The sequence below is a fragment of the Narcine bancroftii genome, chromosome 2 (genome assembly GCF_036971445.1).
Source record: "Narcine bancroftii isolate sNarBan1 chromosome 2, sNarBan1.hap1, whole genome shotgun sequence".
In the NCBI taxonomy this organism is placed as follows: domain Eukaryota; kingdom Metazoa; phylum Chordata; class Chondrichthyes; order Torpediniformes; family Narcinidae; genus Narcine; species Narcine bancroftii.
The window spans coordinates 237,460,793-237,486,369 of NC_091470.1; the positions used below are offsets into that span (position 1 = coordinate 237,460,793).

Here is a 25,577-nt window from a genome sequence, read left to right on the forward strand (position 1 = left end):
TTTTAAAAACAAACAACTTACCTGACCTCAATGAGCCCATCCCTGGGCAGCTGCTCATTTATTGCTCCCTCCTTTTATTGGCCATCTACCAATTAACCTAATTATCCAATTACTGTCTCCCACAAATAAAACTCACAGCTGTCTCTCTTTTTATAAGCACTCACAAAGCACCAGCTCCTCTCAGTCCATACCATTACACAACTAAATGCATACATAAAAGTTTTGATCACAGTTACTGCAGCATCTCTCTTGGCTCTTCACCAACTGAAAAGCAAGGTAACCTGTCCTGCCCTTTTTAAACCAGCCGCCTGACTGATGTCACACGCCTGCGCACTAGGTCCCTTCCCCCACCTTTGGCCCTTACAATTCTAGGGAAATATATCAATAGATTAAATGAATAAATAAATAAATAGGCAGACCCTTAAACTCTGCTTTTCCCTCGTTCCTCTACACGTCTAAATAAATAAATAGATGCTTAACCTTTGGCACATCTAAATAAAAAAAAATAAAAGTTTACACTGGAGTGACTCTCTTGGCTCCTCACCAGCTGAACAATTTTGCAATGTTCCTCACTTCTGATCTCATTATGGCAAAGACAATCATAAGGAAGCTGAAGATGGCTGGATCCATGATGCTTCCATATATAACCATATAACAATTACAGGATGGAAACAGGCCATCTTGGCTCCCCTAGTCTGTATCGATTTAAGTGATCTCCTCGAGTCCCACCCCCTGCCCATAACCCTCCAATCCCCTTACATTCATGCACCCATCCAACGTTTTCTTAAATGACAAAATTGACGTTGCTGCAATCACCTCTTCCAGAAGGTCATCGCACTCAACCACCATTCTGAGTGAAGAAGCTCCCTTTCATGTTACTTCTAAGCTTTTTCCCCCTAACCCTTAACTCATGACCCCTCATTCCAATCTCACCTACCCTCAAGGAGAAGAGCCTATCATACTACCAACTGAAATCCTACTTGAAGGACAAATTGGGAAGCAGTCTGAGGTTACCAGAGGGAAGTAATTTTGAATATGTGATTACAGACACAATGATAATCAAAAAATTTATAACAAAAATGTATATTAAACTGCAAGAAAAGGAGAATGAGGAAACAAATGGTAAAACTAAACAAAAATGGGAACAAGATTTAAACATAAAGATAAAGAAGGAAACATGGGAGAAGTTATGCTCTGGAACTATGAAAAATACAATAAACACGAGGTTACGTATGATACAATATAACTGGATACACAGGCTATACATTACACCTCAAAAGTTAAATAAATGGGAGCCAACAGTATCTGAAAGATGTTTTTATTGCAAAAAGGAAATGGGAACAACAATTCATGCAATCTGGACGTGTGAGAAAGTGAAAAAATTTTGGGAAGATCTAAACCAGATATTAAATAAAATCACAGAAAGCAATATACCAAAAAACCCAGAGATCTTCCTCCTAAGTAACATAAAAAACAAAGAATTTGGACTTGATTTGGATGGTGCACAAAAAAGATTTGTTAGGATAGCCTTAGCTGTAGCAAAAAAATGTATGATGTCAGCCTGGAAATTAGAAGATAACTTGAGAATACAACAATGGTATATAGAAATGAATAAATGTATTCCATTAGAAAAAATAACATATAATTTAAGAAATAATATTATAATATTTGAACAAATATGGGAGCCATACATGAAACACAATAGAGAAAACCTACCGTGAACATCTACCACCTAAAATGACAGAAGGAGAAGGAAATGAAAAGAATTGACTCAGTGGAATTTCTTGTTTATTTTTATTGAGTGACAACATTGTTTAACGGGTTTAATGTATCTTAGATTCTGTACTTTAAATGAATGGGAGGGGAGGTAGGGAGGGTGGGATGGGAAGGGGGGGGGAGAAAACGAAACTGTACATATTTGAAAAGAAAAATGTATGTATCTTGATCAATGTGGTTTATAGTGTGAAAAATAAATAAAAAACAAAAAAAAGGAGAGCCTATTCACATCTACTCTATCAATCACCGTCATAATTTTAAATTCCTCTATCAAATCCCCCTCAACCTTCTATGCTCCAATGAATAAAGATTCAGTCTTGTCAATCTTTCTTTGTATTCTAGATACTGCTCTCCAGGCAACATTTTGGTAAATCTTTTCTGCACCCTCTCTACCTTATTGATATCCTTCCTATAATTTTGGGACCAGAACTGCACACAGTATTCCAAATTTAGCCTCACCAATGCCTTGAATAGTCTCAATATCACTTCCCAACTCCTATATTATAAAGGCCAGCATACCAAATTTATAAAGGCCAGCATACCAAATGCCTTCTTTACCACTCTATCCATATGAGATTCCATTTTCAAAGAATGATGAACTGTTATTACAAGATCTCTCTGTTCCTCTGCATTCCTCAATGCCTTCTCCTTCACTGCATATGTCCTGTTTTGAAGATTCTTCCTAAATCAAGCACTTCACACTTATCAGTATTAAACTCCATCTGCCATCTGTCAGCCCACTCTTCTAAGCAGTCCAGATCCTTCTGCAGTCTCTGAAAATGATCTTCACTATCCACAACTCCCCTATTTTTGTATTGGCCACATATTTACTAACCCAATTTACCACTCCATCATTCAAATCATTAATGAAAATGACAAATGACAACAGACCCAACATCGATCCTTGAGGCACACCGCTCATCACTGGCCTCCATCCTGACAGACATTTATCCACCATGACTCTCTGGCATCTACTTTCAAGCCACCATTGAACCCATTTGACTATCTCAACATTAATACCTAGCACCTGAACCTTCCTTACCAACCTTCCATGTGGAAACTTATCAAAGGCCTTACTGAAATCCATATAGACTACATCTACTGCTCTATCCTCATCAACCTTCCTAGTCACCTCCTCAAAAAATTCAACAAGATTTATCAAACATGACCTTCCCCTCACAAACCCATGATGAGTGTCCCTGATCAGTCCCTGCCTCTCTAGTTACTTATACATATTATCTCTAAGAATACTTTCCATTATTTTACCGACCACCGACATCAAACTTACAGGCCTATAATTGCTGGGCCTACACCTGGACCCCTTTTTAAACAGAGGAACCACATTTGCAACAAGCCAATCCTGTGGCACCACACCCCACTCAAGTGAATTTTGAAAAATTACTGTCAGAGCCTTCGCTATTTCCTCCCTGACTTCTCTAAAGGTCCTGTGGAAAATCCCGTCAGGACCTGGAGACTTATCCACCTTTATATGCCTCAAAAGTTCCAACTCTCCCTCTTTCCTAATCCCTACATTTTCCATAATCACCCCTTTTGCCTCTCTATCCTACACTATTCCATTTCCTTTTCACTAGTGAATAATGAAGATAAGAACTCATTCAATATCTCCCCCATCTCAATCGGCTCCTCACACAGTTTTCCACTCTGATTCTCTAAGGGACCAATTTTATCCTTCACTCTCCTTTTGCTATTTACATATTTGTAAAAACCATTTGGATTTACTTTCACACTGTTCGCTATAGCCACCTTATACCTTCTTTTCGCTTTCCTAATTTCTTTCTTAAGTTTCTTTTTACAATCCATGAATTTTCCAAGCATCTTGTTGTTTATACTTTATTTCTTATATTTAATGTAGGCCTTCCTTTTAATTCAAACCAATTTTCTAATCTCCCTTGAAACCCACAGCTCCCTCGAACATTTGGCTCTGCCATTTATCCTAATAGGAACATAAAGATTCTGCACCCTCAAAATCTCACCTTTAAATTGCCTCCAATTCTCCTCTACCTCCTTCCCATAAAACAAATCAGCCCAAACCACTCTTTGCAAATCCCTTCTCATTTCATCAAATCTGGCTTTCCCCCACTCAAAAACCTTAATCTTTGGACCAGACCTATTCCTTTTCATAATTATATTTAAACTAATGGTACCATGATCTCGGGATCTGAACTGCTCCCCAACACAAACCTCCGTTACCTGCCCTATCTCATTCCCCAAAAGTAGATCCAACGCTAACCCTTCTCTAGTGGGTACCTCAAATTATTGCTGCAAAAAAACTATCCCGCACAAATTTTACAAATTCTAATCCATCCAGCCCCTTCACAGAATGTGTTTCCCAATCTATATTAGGAAAATTAAAATCTCCCACTAGCACAACACTGTGCTTATTACAAATCTCTCCTATATTCTTACACATTTGCTCCTCTATTTCTCGCTCCCCAGTCGGTGGTCTCTAATACACCCCTATAATTGTAACTTATTTTCAATTTTTTAATTCCACCCAAACCACCTCCCTTGACAAGCCCTCCAATCTATCTTGCATCAGCACCCCTGTAATATTTTCCCTGACAAGCAATGCCACATCTTCCCTGCCTACCCCTCCCATTCTATCACACCTAAAGCTGCGAAATCCCGGAATATTTAGCTGCCAGTCACAACCCTCCTGCAACCATGTCTCACTAATTGCCACCATGTCATACTGTCATGTGTCTATCCACACCTTCAGCTTGTCCACCTTCCTTACAATACTCCTAGCATTAAAGTAAATGCATTTCAGATTTCCCACACCTTTCCATCTGTTTGTCCCTATCTTTACGGTCAACTCTATCATTTATTACCATCAACCCCTCTCCATCACTGCATCAATCATTTTTTCCTTCTTGATCGCCTGTCTTTCCACCCCAAAACTTTAACTACAAGCCTTCTCTATTTGTGGACAAACTGTGTTTTTGCTGTTCTCCTTTATATGGACACCTTCCCCAACCATTCTAGTGTAAACCCCCTTTAGTTGCCCTAGAAAATGGGCCCACCAGGATCCTGGTCCCTCTGGTATTCAGATACAACCTGTTCATTTGGTACAGGTCCCACCTCACCAATAAAGGTCCCAGTGATCCAAGAACTTGAATCCCTGCCCCTTACTCCATCCCTTTAGCCACGCATTCATCCTCCACCTGATACTATTCTTGCCTTCACTATCACATGGCACAGGAAGTAATCCAGAGATTACCCCCTTTGCAGTTCTTTTTAGCTCCCTACCTAACTCCCTATATTCATTTTTTAGGACCACTTCACTCTACCTCCCTATGTCATTGGTTCCAAAATGTACCACAACCTCTGGCTAATTACCCTTCCCCATTAGAATGTCAAAGACACGTGATGCTACATCCTGGACCCGGGCACCAGGGAGGCAAACCACCATCTGGTTTTCTTTATCATATCCACAGAATCCCCTATCTGTCCTCCTGACCATCATATCCCCTATAATGATTGCCCTCCTCTTCCTTTCCCTACCCTTCTGGCCTACAGAGGCTGACCTTGTGCCAGAAGTACAGCCACTGATGCTTTCCCCAACTTGCCTGTCCCCCCAACAGTGCTCAAGGAGGTGTACCGATTGTTGATGATTAAGTCACAGAGACCTCTCTCTTGTACCTGTCTCTTCCCTTTCCCTCTCCTAACTGTAACCCACTGATCCTCCTCCCGTGTCCCTGGTGAGCAATCTGGCTATAACTTCTATCTATGACGACCACACTGTCCCTGACCAGAGTGAGGTCATCGAACTGCAGCTCAAGTTCCCTAATATGGTCACAAAGGAACTGCTGAATCTGAGTTAATGCTTCAACATCCACAGTGGTCTTTTTTTTTTGTAAATACTATGAATCCAACCATTGGAATGTTTTTCCCTTGATGCCCCAAAATTACTTATTTCAAGACCATGCCATGTCAATATTTGTGATGACTGCAGTTAATCACTTAGTTCTTTTGAACACCTCTGAGCATTCTAATTCATATCAATACTCATTCTATAAATCATCCTCCCAATGCTTATTTAATATTGTTACATACACAATATTAGTGAAATTCAAGCAGCAAATATAAATGTTATCATTTAGCTTTGTCCAGTCTTAATGCTAGTTCAGTTGTTCTCAAACTTTTTTTGGTCAAAGACCCACTTGGCATCGAACAGTAGTGGCATCAGTTGGGTTGATGTCACCCAGTGCAGTAACTCATGGTGTCACCACCACCCGCCTCTTCCCCACCATGGATCGAGCTTATGAGTGAACCAAGCATAGAAGAAACAGGTGTGTGTTCCTCATATGTCTGGTGTGGCAGCAAGGGCAGTGGCACTTAGTGGAGCTGGGAGGGGGGAGGGGTTGGGGGGTCAGCGTCGGTGCTGAATAGGGGTGGTGGTGCTTAGTGGGGGGGCGGTAGTGGTGCTTAGCGGAGGAGGGTAGTGGTGGTGGCGCTAAGCGGGGCTGGTGGCAGCACTGAGTGTGGGGGAGTGGGTGGTGAGGGGATAGTGGAAGAACAGACATCTTGGTGTCACTCCCTATGATGGTGTCATCCAGTGCGTTCCTGTCCACCCCTATCAATGCCAGTGCTAACATGCCATGGCCCACTGGTGGCAATGACTGAGCAATATTTTCAAGTCAAAGGTAGCTCTGTAAGAAACATATCTTTATATAATTTAAAGTATTTTATATAACATTTTTAAAGACCAACATGAAAACACACTGTGGCCCACCAGTAGGCCATGACCCACAGGTTAAGAACCACGACTCTAGTTATTACAAATTACCTCAGCAAATCATGAAATGCATACTTTCACAGATTTTTTTTCCAGTATTACTTGATATTATTATATTACTTGACAATATTCCAATATTACTTGATAGTAACTGTCTGTAACATAGGTTTTCATCAGCCACACAAAATGGCTGTCAAATGGTGCCTGTATTCATGAGTGATTGTGTAGCAATAGAAAAACACACTATGTGGTAAAAGCTGATAAGTCTGGATAAATAATGTTGCTGAAATGCTTTAGAACAATACCACAAAGATGAATCAACCTTGTGTATACATTTGTCATGCCTTTGTTAATGAAAGGAACACATAATATATTTACAACGAAACATACTGTAAATGTGTTGAAAATGTTCCAACTAAATTATCGTTTTACTTCAGCCAAGTTGTTTTGGCTTTAAAAGTGGATCTTGAGATGAGAGTTCAGGAAATGAGTCACACCAATATTTGTCAAATGTAAGAATCGTGACGAGCTGTAGCACCATCAGTTCGGAATTTTGACACCAATAGATTGCAGTTCAACCTTTGTAAAAAGCATTCCAATAACTGAGGCTTTCAGAGTGAATCCTTTCCAATGTTCAACACCAAGACCCAATTCCACATTCAACCTCATCTCTCTTCAATTGTAATTATCTGGATGAAAATATTGGGAAATAAAGGATGACTACTGGAATCCACATTTTTTCTACATTCACAGACACTGGTTAGCACTGACAAGACCAGCATTTATAGCACCTCCCTCATTTCCTTCTCAACTAGATCATTTCAGTGGATACTTCCAGCATATTACTGCAGTCCAGACAAGGGAAATATGACAACCCTGCCTCCCTGAAGGGAAATACAGAACGAGGTGAGATTTTGTGAGAATCCAGTTGTTTTTACTTTATTGCACATTTTGCTTAATTAACTGAACTTAAATACTCCCATTGCAATGGTGGAATCTGAACTTTTGCTTCCGGATTTCTGAATTAAGCCTCCAAAATATTAGTCCAGTCATTCAACTAAATCTTCCATTGTGTCCCAATGTTTTATTGGTCGATAATCATATGATTGTTGAATTATTATAGAAGATTGGTACACAGATATTTCTCAGCTTTACAAAATTTGGAAGTTACTTTTTTTAAATATTTTTTTCTAAAATCTTCACCTAATGTTGATTGGGTAGAGGTTTCTTCTTTTTCATAATCTTTCAGTCTGCAATGGCCACTAAAGTTAGTGAGGTTTCAGATTCTTCTTCAAATCGAGTAGAACTATGGAAGCTTCAAAGGAACAAACTGGAAAATTTGGCCACATGAATTTGTCATCAAATCCAAGATTTTTGCATTTGATGGCATGTGCATGGAATTCCAGGATTCACTGTAGTTTAAACAGTTGACCACCAGTAATTTCAATTGGAATCATTGAAAGTGGGCAGCATATGAGGTCTCCTAATTCATAATAGCCCATAGATTTGCATAGTAATTCAAATTAAGCAATTAGTTGCAGTTTTCATCAATTTGATGGATACTTTGCCCTTATTATGTAATTGATTTGCTGTTGTTACAGAGTTCTGTGTTATGTATTGGTCTATGTATTGTGATTGTGTGGTTTTGTGTTGGAAAGTGATGGTTTGCCTTAGAGAGCCAAGGTGAAGGTGGACTACTGAGAGAGTGGGAGATGGACTGGGCATGTGCAGAAGATGATCCACAAATTTCTGGACTTGGAAGATAAACCGCCACTGGGTGGTCTGTGGAGTGGAAGGAGGCGCCAGCAGAGTCCTTATCTGGGAGGCAGTTTAGAATGTTGGGCATTTTAAAAGGCATGAACATTCCGAAGGCAGCCAGAAGGATCTGGACCAAGCCAGTTGTTCCTCTCTCTGCAAGCAACACAACAAGACAACTTCAAATTTTTTGCACTCTCTCTCATTCTCAAAGATCTTTTAGCTTCAGTTTACCAAACAAACTGAAATTTGTTTATGACCTTTGCTTTGGTTGAGGTCGATATTTTGTGAGTCTTGTTTGTTTTGTGTTTGTTTTGTGTCTAAGTTTTTCTGTGGGCTGGTTGGAAGTGCAGCTTAGACTTTGATTATTTATGTGATATTGAGGCTGGGGAATTTATTAGTTTTACTCTGTTATAGAAATTTTCATAGTGACCGGTGGGCATTGTTATAAAAGGGGAGGGGGGGTTTGAATTAAAATTTGAAGGTGAATTTTTGTTAATAAACTAATTGTTTATCTTTACTCCTGGGTGATATGCCTTCTTTGTGGTTGCTGGTTTGATCTTGTAACAGCTGTAAGCATCTCCAGGACCAAATGAATATGTTCTTGACTTTAGTAGAAGCAATTCCCACAGACTGTCACTGAATATCAATCATGAAAGTGCTGGATCTACTTTATTAGTATATAATTATCTACAATTACATTCCCACAGCTCAACCATTAGAGCTAAGATATTATTCTGGGGTCTTTACATTATGAAATTTAGTCAGAACATGACAATCAACATGGATACGCACAAAGGAATCAACAGAGCTGTGGAATCTATTTTAGCAAGTGTCCTTTTATGGTTTTCATAAGCTTGGTCAGGACTTGTACAACAATTGTGATATGCCTTACCTCCTGACATACTGAAGGTTTCCACCCTCTGCAAAGTACAAGTGTGCAAGAATATTCTTCACTTGTCTTAGGGAGTGTAGATCTATCAGCTCTCAGGAAGCTTGAAAACTGCCAAAGGAAAGCAGCCTGCTTGATCAGCACCCCACCGAACATGGGTGTATGGGAGCTGGTGTTCCCTGTCTACAAGTACAGAAGGCAAATTGGAATACAACCATACCTCGACTTTTGATCGAGTAACGTCTGATTGCAGATACATCCAAGGTCACCATGAGGGCTTAATAAAACACTGGAACTGACATTGGCAGGCATTAATAGATGTTAAGTCACATATCACGAATGAAACGCGTGGGGTCAAAAGCCAAAACAAAGCAATTGCGCTGCTAGCAGTATAATGGTAAACAGTATACATCTAACCTATATTGCAGTACATATCTTTGGCTTGGCTTCGCGGACGAAGATTTATGGAGGGGGTAAAAAGTCCACGTCAGCTGCAGGCTCGTTTGTGGCTGACAAGTCCGATGCGGGACAGGCCAACACGATTGCAGCGGTTGCAAGGGAAAATTGGTTGGTTGGGGTTGGGTGTTGGGTTTTTCCTCCTTTGCCTTTTGTCAGTGAGGTGGGCTCTGCGGTCTTCTTCAAAGGAGGTTGCTGCCCGCCAAACTGTGAGGCGCCAAGATGCACGGTTTGAGGCGTTATCAGCCCACTGGCGGTGGTCAATGTGGCAGGCACCAAGAGATTTCTTTAGGCAGTCCTTGTACCTTTTCTTTGGTGCACCTCTGTCACGGTGGCCAGTGGAGAGCTCGCCATATAACACGATCTTGGGAAGGCGATGGTCCTCCATTCTGGAGACGTGACCCATCCAGCGCAGCTGGATCTTCAGCAGCGTGGACTCGATGCTGTCGACCTCTGCCATCTCGAGTACTTCGACGTTAAGGGTGTAAGCGCTCCAATGGATGTTGAGGATGGAGCGGAGACAACGCTGGTGGAAGCGTTCTAGGAGCCGTAGGTGGTGCCGGTAGAGGACCCATGATTCGGAGCCGAACAGGAGTGTGGGTATGACAACGGCTCTGTATACGCTTATCTTTGTGAGGTTTTTCAGTTGGTTGTTTTTCCAGACTCTTTTGTGTAGTCTTGGCGAGTCTGTTGTCTATCTCATTGTCGATCCTTGCATCTGATGAAATGGTGCATCCGAGATAGGTAAACTGGTTGACCGTTTTGAGTTTTGTGTGCCCGATGGAGATGTGGGGGGGCTGGTAGTCATGGTGGGGAGCTGGCTGATGGAGGACCTCAGTTTTCTTCAGGCTGACTTCCAGGCCAAACATTTTGGCAGTTTCCGCAAAGCAGGACGTCAAGCGCTGGAGAGCTGGCTCTGAATGGGCAACTAAAGCGGCATCATCTGCAAAGAGTAGTTCACGGACAAGTTTCTCTTGTGTCTTGGTGTGAGCTTGCAGGCGCCTCAGATTGAAGAGACTGCCATCCGTGCGGTACCGGATGTAAACAGCGTCTTCATTGTTGGGGTCTTTCATGGCTTGGTTCAGCATCATGCTGAAGAAGATTGAAAAGAGGGTTGGTGCGAGAACACAGCCTTGTTTCACGCCATTGTTAATGGAGAAGGGTTTAGAGAGCTCATTGCTGTATCTGACCCGACCTTGTTGGTTTTCGTGCAGTTGGATAATCATGTTGAGGAACTTTGGGGGACATCCGATGCGCTCTAGTATTTGCCAAAGCCCTTTCCTGCTCACGGTGTCGAAGGCTTAAGACCACCTGGATGCATCCCCGATCCAAACACTGGCATCTCCTGGACTACATCCTGGTGTGAGAAAGTGACAAACAAGATGTGCTCCACACCAGGGTCATGCCTAGCGCGGAATGCCACACTGACCACCGGCTGGTTCGCTGCAAGCTCAACCTTCACTTCAAGCCAAAGCCCAGGAACAATAAAGCCCCCAGAAAGAGGTTCAATGTTGGAAACCTGCAGTCAGACGAAGCGAGAGGAAACTTCCAGGCAAACCTCAAAGCAAAGCTCGACGTTGCAACCCGCCTCACGGACCCGTCCCCTGAAACCCTCTGGGATCAGTTGAAGACTACCATACTGCAATCCACTGAAGAGGTACTGGGCTTCTCCTCCAGGAAAAACAAGGACTGGTTTGACGAAAACAGCCAGGAAATCCAGGAGCTGCTGGCAAAGATGCGAGCTGCCCACCAGGCTCACCTTACAAAGCCGTCCTGTCCAGAGAAGAACAAGCCTTCCGTCGCGCATGCAGCCATCTTCAGCGCAAACTCCGGGAGATCCAAAATGAGTGGTGGACTAGCCTCGCCAAACGAACCCAGCTCAGCGCGGACATTGGCGACTTCAGGGGTTTCTACGAGGCTCTAAAGGCTGTGTACGGCCCCTCACCCCAAGTCCAAAGCCCGCTGCGCAGCTCAGACGGCAAAGTCCTCCTCAGCGACAAGATCTCCATCCTCAACCGATGGTCAGAACACTTCCAATCTCTTTTCAGTGCCAACCGCTCAGTCCAAGATTCCGCCCTGCTCCAGCTCCCTCAACAGCCCCTAAGGCTAGAGCTGGATGAGGTTCCCACCCTGGATGAGACATATAAGGCAATCGAACAACTGAAAAGTGGCAAAGCAGCAGGTATGGATGGAATCCGCCCAGAGGTCTGGAAGGCTGGCGGCAAAACTCTGCATGCCAAACTGCATGAGTTTTTCAAGCTTTGTTGGGACCAAGGTAAACTGCCTCAGGATCTTCGTGATGCCACCATCATCACCCTGTACAAAAACAAAGGCGAGAAATCAGACTGCTCAAACTACAGGGGAATCACGTTGCTCTCCATTGCAGGCAAAATCTTCTCTAGGATTCTACTAAATAGAATAATACCTAGTGTCGCCGAGAATATTCTCCCAGAATCACAGTGCGGCTTTCGCGCAAACAGAGGAACCACTGACATGGTCTTTGCCCTCAGACAGCTCCAAGAAAAGTGCAGAGAACAAAACAAAGGACTCTACATCACCTTTGTTGACCTTACAGTACATATATGCAATTGAAAACTATCATAGAGTTATGTAAATGAAGTCAGCCTGAAGAAAACTGAGGTCCTCCATCAGCCAGCTCCCCACCAAGACGACCAGCCCCCCCACATCTCCATCGGGCACACAGAACTCAAAACGGTCAACCAGTTTACATACCTCGGCTGCACCATTTCATCTGATGCAAGGATCGACAAAGAGATAGACAACAGACTCGCAAATAATGCCTTTGGAAGACTACACAAAAGAGTCTGGAAAAACAACCACCTGAAGAAACACACAAAGATCAGTGTGTACAGAGCCGTTGTCATAACCACGCTCCTGTTCAGCTCCAAATCATGGGTCCTCTACCGGCATCACCTATGGCTCCTAGAACACTTCAATCAGCGCTGTCTCCACTCCATCCTCAACATTCATTGGAATGACTTCATCACCAACATCAAAATACTCGAGCTGGCAGAGTCCACAAGCATCAAATCCATGCTGCTGAAGATCCAACTGCGCTGGATGGATCATGTCTCCAGAATGGAGGACCATCGCCTTCCCCTTCCCAAGATCGTGTTATATGGCAAGCTCTCCACTGGCTATCGAGACAGAGGTGCACCAAAGAAGAGGTACAAGGACTGCTTAAAGAAATCTCTTGGTGCCTGCCACATTGACCACAGCCAGTGGGCTGATATCGCCTCCAACCGTGCATCTTGGCACCTCACAGTTCGGCGGGCAGCAACCTCCTTTGAAAAAGTCCGCAGAGCACACCTCAGTGACAAAAGACAAAGGAGGAAAAACCCAACACCCAACTCCAACCAACCAATTTTCCCTTGCAACCACGGCAACCGTGCCTGCCTGTCCTGCATCAGACTTGTCAGTCACCCACGAGGCTGCAGCAGACGTGGACATACCCCTCCATAAATCTTCATCCGCGAAGCCAAGCCAAAGAAGAAGAAGTATGTACAATATAGAGTTTTAGGTAAATATCTATGTGTGTCATGTTATCTTATGTTGTCCAGTATATTATACCGATAATGATCAAATTAAGCCCAAATCGATTTGCGTCCTCACTTGCAGAATGTAACCTGGACGCAAGTTGACGCATGGCTGTAAAACCATCAGCAGATTTCCTCGAAGTCATACACTATTTTGCTTGGAGGTATATCACTTTGCACAATTGCCAAAGTCTAAATCATTCCTGGGTCTCACAGAGCAAGAACTTCACCAAAAGGTCTGCACTACTTCAAGGCAGTTCTTTTCCAACTCTTCTCAAGGGGAGTAAATGGACAATAAATGACATTGCGAGAAAGAACAACGAGACCATGGAAAATTGATTAAAATATAATGGAGTCAAAAATCTGATTGAATAGATGCAGATTTCTAGAAAGCAACTATTAAATCTTGGATGCAAATATATAGTGATTTTCAAGAATGAAAATGAAGGGCAGTATCACTTGCAAAGATGAAAGTGGGATTTTGTTATATTTAACATGGGAGCTACGACATGTCTGCAAATGATGTTAGTCAGGAATCACATCAATGAGAAAGAAGAAGCCAGTGATGTATCCTGGAAGTATTTCTGTAATGACAATGAGATAAAAAGGAGAGGCATTTGTCAGAGGTCATTTTTTCCCATTCATTCGAGTTATGTGTTCATTGCTGTGATTCTGATATATTGGAGTGACGTGCTGTGGGTCTGGTATCAAAACCTGGTCAAGAGAAGGTAAGGATGGCAGATTTCTTCCTTTGAAAGACATGAGTGTATTTTCTTTATGACAATCTGGTTGTCCAAAGAGAGGTGTGTCCTCCTTCACATTGAATCTCCCCAGATCAAAGTTAGCTGCCCAAATAAAACTGAACTGCGAAATGCAAGACCATTTAATGAATTAATCAACTCCATTGTACACAGAAGATAAGAAATTTTAATTATCAGGAAAAAAAGGTAACCTCAAAAGATCTTATGATGCTTAAAAATATAAAAGATGCAATCGCGCACACTACATAAAATAACAAAACCAACATGAAGTGCAGATGTAGAACAAACCAGTATTGTTCTGTAGAACATCATGAAGATTTGTCTTCAATATCAACATCTGAACATTGGTGAAAATTTGTAGATCATACCATGTAACTGATTTGTACATATTATCTACATGTAAGACACAGGACCTTTTTATGTTTATAATGTATGCTCCCCCTACAGAGTGTTTTCAGGAGATTTGCTTCCAGTCAACCATACCGATGAATAACTTTATTTTGTTCACTAGAATTAATCTGACATCTTAATTGGTTCATGGCATATTTATCACTATTTTACATTCACCAGAAACAGACAAGTGATTGTTTTGCCAATATTTGTTACATCAACATAAATCAACAGTTCCCTTTGGATACAAAGAAATTGATGTTGCATTTCAAATATTTGTGGAGATGGAGAGCATACAAGGATTTTGTTTTAAGGGAGTCCTCATGCAGGATGCCATAAAGGTTGACCTCCAGGTTGAGTCAATGATGAATAAGGCCCATGCAATGTTGACATTCATTTCTCAAGGGATAGCATACAAGAGCAGTGATGTAATGTTGAGATTCTGGAGAGCACTGGTGAGACCTCACTTTGAGTGCTATGTACAGTTTTGGGTGCCATATTTGAGAAAAGTCATGCTGGTATTGGAGAGGATTCACAGACGCTTTACTAGAATGATACCAGGAATGAAAGGCGGAACGATTGTTGGCTCTTAGACAGTACTCGTTGGAGTACAGATGGATGAGGGGGGACCTCATAGAGGCCTCGGCAGAGTAAATGTGGCAAGGATATTCGCCATGGTAGTGGATTCTCAGACAAAAGGGCATCATTTCAGAAAAAAAAGGCGTCAATTTAAAACAGAAATGTAAAAATTAGTCAGAAGGTTGTGAATCAGTGGAATTGATGCAGTGGAAGTGAGGTCATTGCGAGTATTTAAATAATTTTTTTTATTTTTCACACTATAAACCATACTGACCAAAATGCATACAGACTTTTTTCTCTTGAATATATAGTGTCATCTTCTCCCCTTTTTCCCCTCCCTTTCCTCCCTCCCTCACTCCCCCCTTCCCATTTATTCAATCTATAAGATACATTAAACCCATTAAACAATGTCGTCACTTAATAAAAATAAACAGAATTTTTTTTATCTTTTACTTTTATATACTGAGTCAGTTCATTTCGTTGTCTTCTCCTTCTGTTATTTTAGGTGGTGGAGGTCCATGGTAGGATTTCTCTATTGTATTTCATTTATGGTTCCCATATTTGTTCGAATATTGTGATGTTATTTCTTAAATTATATGTTATTTTTTCTAATGGAATACATTTATTTATTTCTATGTACCATTGTTGTATTCTCAAGTTGTCTTCTAATTTCCAGGTTGACATCATACATTTTTTTGCTACAGCTAGGGCTCACATAATAAATCTTTTTTGTGTTCCATCTAAATCAAGTCCAAATTCTTTATTTCTTATATTACTTAGAAGGAAGATCTCTGGTTTTTTTTGGTATATTGCTTTTTGTGATTTTATTTAATATCTGGTTTAGATCTTCCCAAATTTTTTTCACTTTCTCACATGTCCAAATTGCATGTATTGTTGTTCCCGTTTCCTTTTTACAGCGAAAACATCTGTCTGATACTGTTGGGTCCCATTTATTTAACTTTAGGGGTGTGATGTATAGCCTGTGTAACCAATTATATTGTATCATGCGTAATCTTGTGTTTATTGTATTTCTCATAGTTCCGGAGCATAGCTTTTTCCCATGTTTAATTCTTTAACTTTATGTTTAGATCTTGTTCCCATTTTTGTTTAGGTTTACAGTTAGTTTCCTCATTCTCCTTTTCTTGCAGTTTGATGTAGATGTTTGTTATAAATTTTTAAATTATCATTGTGTCTGTAATCACATATTCAAAATTGCTTCCGTCTGGTAACCTCAGACTGTTTCCCAATTTGTCCTTCAAGTAGGTTTTCAGTTGGTGGTATGCAAACCTTGTATTGTGAGTTATATTATATTTGTCCTTCATTTGTTCAAAAGATAATAATTTATCTCCTGAAAAACAATTTTCTATTCTTTTGATCCCTTTTCTCTCCCATTCTCTGAAGGAAAGGTTATTTATTGTGAAAGGGATTAGTTGATTTTGTGTCAATATTAATTTTGGTAGTTGATAATTTATTTTATTCCTTTCTACGTGAATCTTCTTCCAAATGTTGAGCAGATGATGCAATACTGGTGAATTCCTACATTGCACCAATTTATCATCCCACTTATATGGTATATGTTCAGGTATCTTCTCCCCTATTTTATCGAGTTCTAATCTGGTCCAATCTGGTTTTTCCCTTGTTTGATAAAAATCTGATAGGTATCTTAATTGTGCTGCTCTATAATAATTCTTAAAGTTTGGTAGTTGTAAGCCTCCTTGTTTGTACCATTCTGTTAATTTATCTAGTGCTATCCTCGGTTTCCCCCCTTTCCATAAGAATTTCCTTATTATTTTATTTAGCTCCTTGAAGAATTTCTCTGTTAGGTGAATTGGTAATGATTGAAATAGGTATTGTATCCTTGGGAAGATGTTCATTTTAATACAGTTTATCCTTCCTATCAGTGTTAGTGGTAAGTCTTTCCAGTGCTCTAAGTCGTCTTGTAATTTTCTCATTAATGGCTGATAATTTAGTTTATATAGATGGCTGAGATTATTATTTAGTTGTATACCTCGGTATTGAATTGCTTGTGTTTGCCATCTAAATGGTGATTCTTTCTTAAACTTTGTGAAATCCGCATTATTCATTGGCATTGCTTCACTTTTATTTGCATTGATCTTGTACCCCAATATTTCTCCATATTCCTTCAATTTCTTATGTAATTCTTTTATTGATATTTCTTGTTCTGTTAAGTATATTATAACGTCATCTGCAAATAGACTGATTTTATATTCCTTCTCTTATATTTTTATCCCTCTTATTTTATTTTCTGCTCTTATCAGTTCTGCTAGTGGTTCTATAGCTAATGCGAATATTGAGGGAGATAGTGGACATCCCTGCCTTGTTGATCTGCTTAAGTTAAATTGTTTTGATAATATATCCATTTACTGTCCCTTAAATAATGCTTTAATCCAATTAATATATTTCTCTAGTAGGTTGAATTTTTGTAGTACTTTGAATAAATAATTCCATTCTACTCTGTCAAAGGCTTTCCCTGCGTCTAAAGCAACCACTACTGTTGGAGTTTTGTTTCCTTGTACTGCATGGATTAAGTTAATGAATTTACAGATATTGTCTGTTGTTCATCTTTTTTTAATAAATCCAGTTTGGTCTAGTTTTACTATTTTTGGTACACAGTTGGCCAATCTGTTTGCTAATAGTTTAGCTATAATCTTATAATCCGTGTTAAGTAGAGATATGGTCTATACGATGTTGGTGTTAGTGGATCTTTCCCCGTCTTTGGTATTATTGTAATTATTGCTATTTTGCATTAATCTGGTATGTTTTGTGTTTTTTTCAATCTGGTTCATTACTTCCAGGAGAGGAGGAATTAATAAGTCTTTAAATGTTTTATAGAATTCTATTGGGAATCCAACCTCTCCTGGTGTTTTATTGTTTGGTAGTTTTTTTAATATCTCCTGAATTTCTTCTATTTCAAATGGTTTTATTAATTTATTTTGCTCTTCTGTAATTTTGGTAGTTCAATTTTAGTTAGAAATTCATCTATTTTGTCTTCTTTCTCTTCATTTTCAGTTTGATATAGTTGTTCGTAGAATTCCCTGAAGTTTTCGTTGATCTCTGTTGGGTTATATGTAATTTGTTTGTCCTTTTTCCTTGATGCCAATACCGTTCTTTTAGTTTGTTCTGTCTTAAGCTGCCACGCTAGTATTTTGTGCGTTTTTTCTCCTAGCTGATAATATTTCTGTTTTGTCTTCATTATGTTCTTCTCCACCTTATATGTTTGTAGTGTTTCATATTTTATTTTCTTGTCTGTCTATTCTCTTCTTTTAGTTGTATCTTCCTTTATTGCAAATTCTTTTTCTGTATTCGTTATTTCCCTTTCCAACTGTTCTATTTCTCAATTGTAGTCCTTCTTAATCTTAGTTACATAACTTATTATCTGTCCTCTGATGAATGCTTTCATTGCGTCCCATAGTCTAAATTTATTTTTCACTGATTCCGTATTTATTTCAAATTACATTTTAATTTGTCACTCAATGAATTCTCCTAAATCCTGTCTTTTAAGCAGCATGGAGATTAATCTCCATCTATACATTCTTGGTGGGATGTCCTCTAGCTCTATTGCCAATAACAGGGGTGAGTGATCTGATAACAATCTAGCTTTATATTCTGTTTTCTTAACTCTTCCTTGAATGTGGGCTGATAACAGGAATAGGTCTATCCTTGAGTATGTTTTATGTCTACCCAAATAATATGAATATTCCTTTTCCTTTGGGTATTGTTTCCTCCATATATCCAAAAGTTGCATTTGCTGCATCGATTTAATTATAAATTTGGTTACTTTGTTTTTTCTGTTAGTCTTTTTTCCAGTTTTATCCATGTTTGATGAATTTTTGATATGGAAATAGTGGAAATATTTTATGTTTTAGAAATGTTGTCTTACAATGTGTTCAATAAAAGAAATCAGAAATGGATAAGAAGGGAAGGTGGTGATGAGGAAACGGAAAGGAAAGATAAACGAAGTATGAAATGGCCATGTTGAACTATATGACTTTAAATATTAACAGAATACATAACCAAATCAAAAGGAAGAAGCTGTTAAATTTACTGAAGAAATAAAAAATTGATATAGCATTCGTGCAAGAAACACATCTAACTAAAGTGGAACACAAGAAATTAAAGAGAGATTGGATAGGACATGTAACAGCAGCATCATATAATTCAAAAGCCAGAGGAGTAGCTATATTAATCAATAAAAATGTACCAATCAAAATAGAAGAGGAAATAATAGATCCAGCAGGGATGTATGTAATGATAAAATGTCAGATATATTCAGAATTTTGGAATTTACTCAATGTATGTGCACCTAATGAAGAAGATCAAAAAATTATGCAAGATATCTTTTTGAAGGTCGCAGATACACAAGGGAATATACTAATAGGAGGGGATTTTAACCTTAATTTGTCATTGCGAGTATTTAAGGCAGAAATTGACAAAATTTGATGAGTCAGGGCATCAAAGGTTATAGGGTAAAAGCTGGGGAATGGGGCTGAGTGGGTGGATGGATCATCTCATGATTAGAATGGCAGAGCAGACTCAATGGGCTTACTTCTGTTCCTATCTCATGTGATTTTGTGAAGAAAATAATCAGGCATTATAAATATTGAAAGATTGACTTCAGAATTAACACAAAGTGTATTTTATTCATTAACTATCTTAATCATCTTCATTTACATGGGACTGAACATCTATCACTGATGGACATGCACATCATCGGTTTGATGGAGGAAAAAGGATAATGGGAGCAGAATGCTGGGCATAAGTCCCATGGGTTAGGAGCTTCCCGTACACTACCTACTCTAACCTGGACCAGGCTCTCATCTAGTCCTCCCCCACCAGAGATTGTCCGAATAATCTAGCTTGTGAGTGATCCCATCACTGATTCCAGCCATCTTGTTTAAGCATCAAGGAGCTCTTGTCATTCAGAAAATATTTAGCAAACAGGTAAGAGCTGTGGCTATGAACATATTATCACAGGAAATTCCAGTTTAACAACATCCAAAACATTTATCAAGCACCTTTCAATTACAGCTCTTATAATGGACCTTCTTAATTGAAGACTGAGCTGTGGTATTTATTTTTTGCTAATGTCTCTCAACACACACTCAGGAAACTGTAGTTTTAGCTTTTAATTACAATGTTGCTGATCATCAACTTGCAAGAAATGTTGTATATATTTTGTGACCACTCAGTAATGACCATGTTCCTCCAGTCCTCCCCAATAATAGAAACTAATTCCCCATAGGGTAAGTGCTTCAGGAGTTCTTAAAAGCTTGTGGCGGCACACCACTAGGTAGGCGAACCAGCCCCGCTTGTAATCCACGCAGCGTGGCAGCTGCCCAAAATGGCGCTGTCAGGGGTTTCCCCTTCTTCTCAGCACAGGTCTCAGAAGCCCATGCTGGTGGACCACATGATGCCCTGGTGACCTCAGTGCCCCACAATGCGGTTCTGAGCCAGATCTGGGCTGGGAGTATGTCCAGCCCAGTAGCCTGCAATAAATCAGTTCTGCTCACTGAGCTCAACACGTTTGGTTGTGTGTTCTTTCAGTAGCAGTGTAGCTGCCGCTACAATTGGTGACCCCGACTGGTTCAAACACCTTTGAACCCATCATGATCAAACTTGGGATCAGTGCTATAACCATCAAGCTGTCTGAATGCCTTGGGGGACAGGTGCCCGAATGAGCTGATGGATGAGATGCTCATGCTCATGGGTGATCAAACCAACTGCCCACTCTTCGAGTGCATTTTCCTTGACCATCTCCCCAAGGATATCCAGCCGTTACTGGCCAAAGAGAGCATTACTGACCCAAGGAAGGTTGCTCAGAAGGCCCAAGAGCTATGGCTTGATCGATTCCCGGAGGGCTCAGTGGTCCAGCAGGTCATGCGGCACAGGCATAACCATGCCAAGCCCGCCCCTAGTGCTGCAGTAGAGCATCTGGCCCCTGCAGGGGCCACCAAGAGCATAACGAGGGGCATGGCATCCGCTCCAGGCCTCTGCTTCTACCACCAGCGCTAGGGAGCCAAGGCTCAGAAGTGTCGTGAGCCCTGCTCATTCCATGGAAATGAGCAGGCCGGCCACTGTTAATGGCTGCGGCTGCTGGCCAAGGACACAGCCTCCTCTACCTGTGGGACTCAGTCAGTGGCCGGCGTTTCCTCATCGACACTGGGTCCCAGATCAGCATCATCCTTGCCACGGCCATCGAGTCCAGGAACCGACCTCGAGGACCTCCCCTCAATGTGGCCAACGCAACAGAGATCCGGACGTATGGAGACAAAACAGTCCACTTCCAGATCGGCCGGCGAATGTTCTCGTGGAGGTTCACCAGCTTGTCCCTTCGGACTATCATCCTGGGTGCTGACCCTCCTCGCCCACGGGCTTCTGGTGGACATTCGGGATAAGCACCTGGTGAACGCCTGTACTTCGCAGGCTGTTCACCTCGATGCCTCCCGCACAGAGCAGCCACAGATGGCCACGATGAGCGTGCCCAGAGATGAGTTCCGGCGAATCCTGAATGAGTTTCCGACCCTCCTCAAGCCACAGTTCTCTGCTGCCTCACCGCACCATGGGGTGTTCCACCACATCCCCATCCAGGGCCCACTGGTTCACGCCAAGGCATGCCGGCTCCCACCTGATGAGCTCCAGGTGGCGAAGGAGGAGGTTTTGCATCTGTTGGAGCTGGGGATCATTCGGCAGTCCGACAACCCATGGGCCTCACCGCTCCACCTGGTCCTGAAAGCCTCCAGGAGCTGGCACCCCTTTTGAGACTATTGATGGCTCAACGAGGCGACAGTTACTGACCGTTACCCTGTCCCTCACATCCAGGACTTTACGGCCAACTTAAATGGTGCAAGGGCTTTCTCCAAGGTTGACCTGGTGTGTGGGTATCACCAAATCCCAGTGCACCCTGAGGACATATCCAAGACAGCCATCATCACCCCCTTCAGCTTGTTCGAATTCCTTCGCATGCCGTTCGGGCTCAAGAACACCGCTTAACATGGATTCATGGATTCAATGGGCAGGGACCTGGATTTTGTCTTCATTTACTTTGACGACATCCTTATTACCAGCAGGGATCGGGCAAACATAAGGCCCACTTCCCGGTTGGCCGACTTCGGCCTCACCATCAACCCAGCCAAGTGCCACTTTAGGAAAGAGTCCATGCAGTTCCTGGGCCATACCATCACAGCCGAGGGAGCTGCGCCCGCCGCTACGAAGGCCACTGTTATCAAAGAGTTCCCACGTCCGGACAATCTCAAAGGGCTGCAGGAGTTCGTGGGTATGGTCAACTTCTACAACTGATTCATCCCAGGAGCTGTGCACATCATGCAGCCGCTATTCGCCTTCATCGCAGCCAAGCATAAAATGCTCACCTGGATGCCAGAGGCCTGCAGTACATTCGAGGCCACCAAGGACGCCCGCACAAAAGCTACCATGCTCGCACACCACACACCAACCTGCATATGGCACTCTCCATCGATGCCTCTGCCACAGCCATCGGCACCATCCTGGAGCAGCAGGTGAATGAACAATGGAAGGCAATTTCATTCTTCAGCTTGCTTCTCTGCCCACCAGAGTGCATATATAGTGCTTTTGACCACGAGTTACTGGGCATGTACCTGGCAGTGCAATATTTCCACTATTTCTTGGAAGGGAGGACTTTTACCATCTTCAGTTACCACAAACCCCTTGCCCAGGCACTCGCAATGGCGACGGACCCCTGGTGGGTCTGCCAGCAGCATCACCTCTCCCTCATGCCGGAGTTTACCACTGATATTTGGCACAAGGCGGGGAAGGACAACGTGGTCGCCAATGCACTCTTGCGACCGGCCATCTGCATGCTGATGCCCGACCTTGACTTCGACCAGCTCGCCCAGGACCAGAAGTCCGATGAGGAGACGCAAGCCTTCAGGACCAGAAGTCCGATGAGGAGACGCGTGACTTCAGGACTGCCATCATGGGGCTGTGGTTCTGAGACCTCCTGCCTCCGAGCAGCAGAAGCACCGTCCTGTGTGATGTCTCCATGGGCACCCCGCGGACAGTGGTTCCCCAGCAGTGGCGCACGCGTCTTCCACTACATCCATGATCTTTCGCACCCGTCCACCAGGTCCACAGTCCGGATGGTGGCAGAGTGGTTCATCTGGCATGAGCTGTGAAAGCAGATCGCGTGCTGGGCCAGAACCTGCGCCCATTGCCAGATGTCCAAGGTACACAGGCACACCAGGGCGCCCATGCAAGAGTTTGAGCACATACAAGAATGGTTCAGCCACATTGACGTGGACATAGTCAGGCCCTTACCCATTTTATGGGGCAACCATTACCTGTTCACGGTGGTGGACCACACCACTCATTGGCCCGAGGCAATTCCAATGCCGAACTCCTAGTCCCGAGCACTGTTGCACGGTTGGGTCACCCAGTACGGAGTTCCAAATCACCTCACCAATGATCGGGGCACCCAGTTCACCTCTGCGCTCTGGGCACAGCTCTCCAACAGGTTGGGAATCAAGCTACACCGCACCATGCCCTATCACCCACAGGCCAATGCGTTGGTCGAGTGCCTGCACCGCCACCTTAAGTCGGCACATATGGCCTGCCTCACCGGTCCCGACTGGGTTGACAAACTGCCTTGGGTGATCCTGGGCATCCACTCCATGCCCAAGGAGGATCTACAGGCGTCATCAGCTGAGCTGGTCTATGGCGCACCGCTGGCACTTCCTGGTGACTTCATCAATGCGCTTCCCAACCCCCAGCGGTCACCGGACAAGCTGCTTCCCCACCTCCAGGCCCGCTTGGACTCCTTTACACCCCCACCACCACCCAAACATGGCACAGAGCCATCTCACATCCCGAGCAAGCTGCTTTCCGCAGAGTATGTTTTTATTTGGAGGGGCACGCCTGTGGCACCTCAGCTGAGACCTTACAAGGGGCCGTACAAGGTTGTCCAGCATTCATGTTCTATGTTCATACTGGACATCGGTGGCAGACGGGAATTGTTTACTGTGGACAGGCTGAAGCCAGCGCTTCTCGACCCCACCGAAACAGTGATTGTGGCCCAGCCCAAGAAGCCAGGCCACCAAGCTATAAAGGTAATTGCCACCGGTTCTGGACGGGGGGGGGGGGGCTGTGTGGCGGCACACCATTAGGCAGGTGAACTGGCCCCGCTTACAATCCACGCAGCGGGGCAGCCGGCCAAAATGGCACCGTCGGGGGTTTTCCCTTCTTTTCAGCACAGGGCTCAGAAGCCCACACTGAGGGACCACGTGCCACCCAAGTGACATCAGTGCCCCCCAGTGCTGTTCTCAGGCAGGTCCGGGCTGGGAGTATAAGTCCAGCCCAGCAGCCTGCAATAAATCAGTTCTGCTCACTGAGCTCAACCCGTCTGGTTGTGTGTTCTTTCAGTAGTAGTGTAGCTGCCGCTACAAACTACTAATTTAGCCAACTTTCAGTTCTGAGTCAGATTTCAGATTTATTGTCAGATATCACATACAACTCAGATTTTTTTTTCTGCAGGCAATGCAGAATTACTACTTAGTGGTAGAGCAAAAAGACTACGCAGAATATATATGTAAACAAATAAAGAACTGTGAACAGATAATGAATGTAAACAAACTGACAGCAAAAAAAAACAATCAAGTCCACATGTAAATGAGTCCCTGATTGGGTTTGTTGTTGAGGAGTCTAATGGTGGAGGGATAGCAGCTGTTCCTGAACCTGGTGTGAGAAAAGTGTGTGCTTGGCAGTGTGGATCTTTGATGACTGCTGCTGCTCTCTGACAGCAGCGCTCCCTATAGATGTTCTCAATGATGGGAAGGGGTTTGCCTGAGATGTCCTTGGCTGTATCCATTACCTTTTGATGGGCTTTATGGTCAGGAGATTTGGTGTCCCCATACTAGACCATGAATCAGCCTGTCAGAACACTTTCCACCACATATTTGTAGAAATTTTCCAGGGTTTCTTCAGTCATACCAAACTTCCGCAAAATCGTGATGAAGTAGAGTGGCTGACGTGCTTTCTTCATGAGGCCTTCAGTGTGTTCGGTCCAGTAAATATCCTCCATGATTGTGACTCCCAAGAACTTAATTTGCTCTCCCTCTCCACCTCTGATCTCTCAATGATCACTGGATTGTATAACACTGGATTGTCTAATTCTGGCATTCCCTTCCTCAAGTTAAAAATCAGCTCCTTAGTTTTGATGACATTGAGTGCAAGATTTTTGTTGATGCACCATTCAGCCATGTTTTCGACCTTCGTCCTCTATGCTGACTCATCACCTTTGTTTATACAACCCAATACTGTGATAACATCAGCAAATTTGTAGATGGTGTTACTGTCATACTGAGCCACACAGTCGTAGGTGTAATGTGAGTAAAGCAGGGTCTAAGAACTCAGTCCTGTGATTTTCCTGTACTGATAGAGATTGTGGAGGAGATGTTCTTACCAATCCTCACTGAATGTGGTTTGGAGGTGAGGAAATCCTCCTCCTGCTTATCATTACAGAGAACAAACACAGGAATATGTGATGCCCCTTTAAAGGGAATGTGAACAGGAACAGCATCCTGGTGTCAGACAATAGCTCAGAAGAACAGGGCACTCCCTCGAAAACACAGGTACACCCTGGATGCATGCCTGCCTCATCA

The 25,577-nt window shown here is 42.6% G+C and overlaps 1 protein-coding gene and 1 long non-coding RNA gene across 3 annotated transcripts in view; one reads left to right on the plus strand and one right to left on the minus strand.

The window, feature by feature from the left end:
- LOC138753096 (CUB and sushi domain-containing protein 3-like) overlaps positions 1–25,577 on the minus strand; it is a 691,055-nt gene that overhangs the window by 39,335 nt on the left and 626,143 nt on the right. The gene's annotated exons all lie outside the window — the stretch shown is intronic.
- LOC138752638 (uncharacterized) overlaps positions 1–25,577 on the plus strand; it is a 59,150-nt gene that overhangs the window by 31,665 nt on the left and 1,908 nt on the right. For both annotated transcript variants that reach the window (XR_011350796.1, XR_011350797.1), the window contains one exon: positions 7,351–7,441. This is a non-coding gene — a long non-coding RNA (uncharacterized lncRNA). The remainder of the gene's footprint in view (positions 1–7,350; positions 7,442–25,577) is intronic.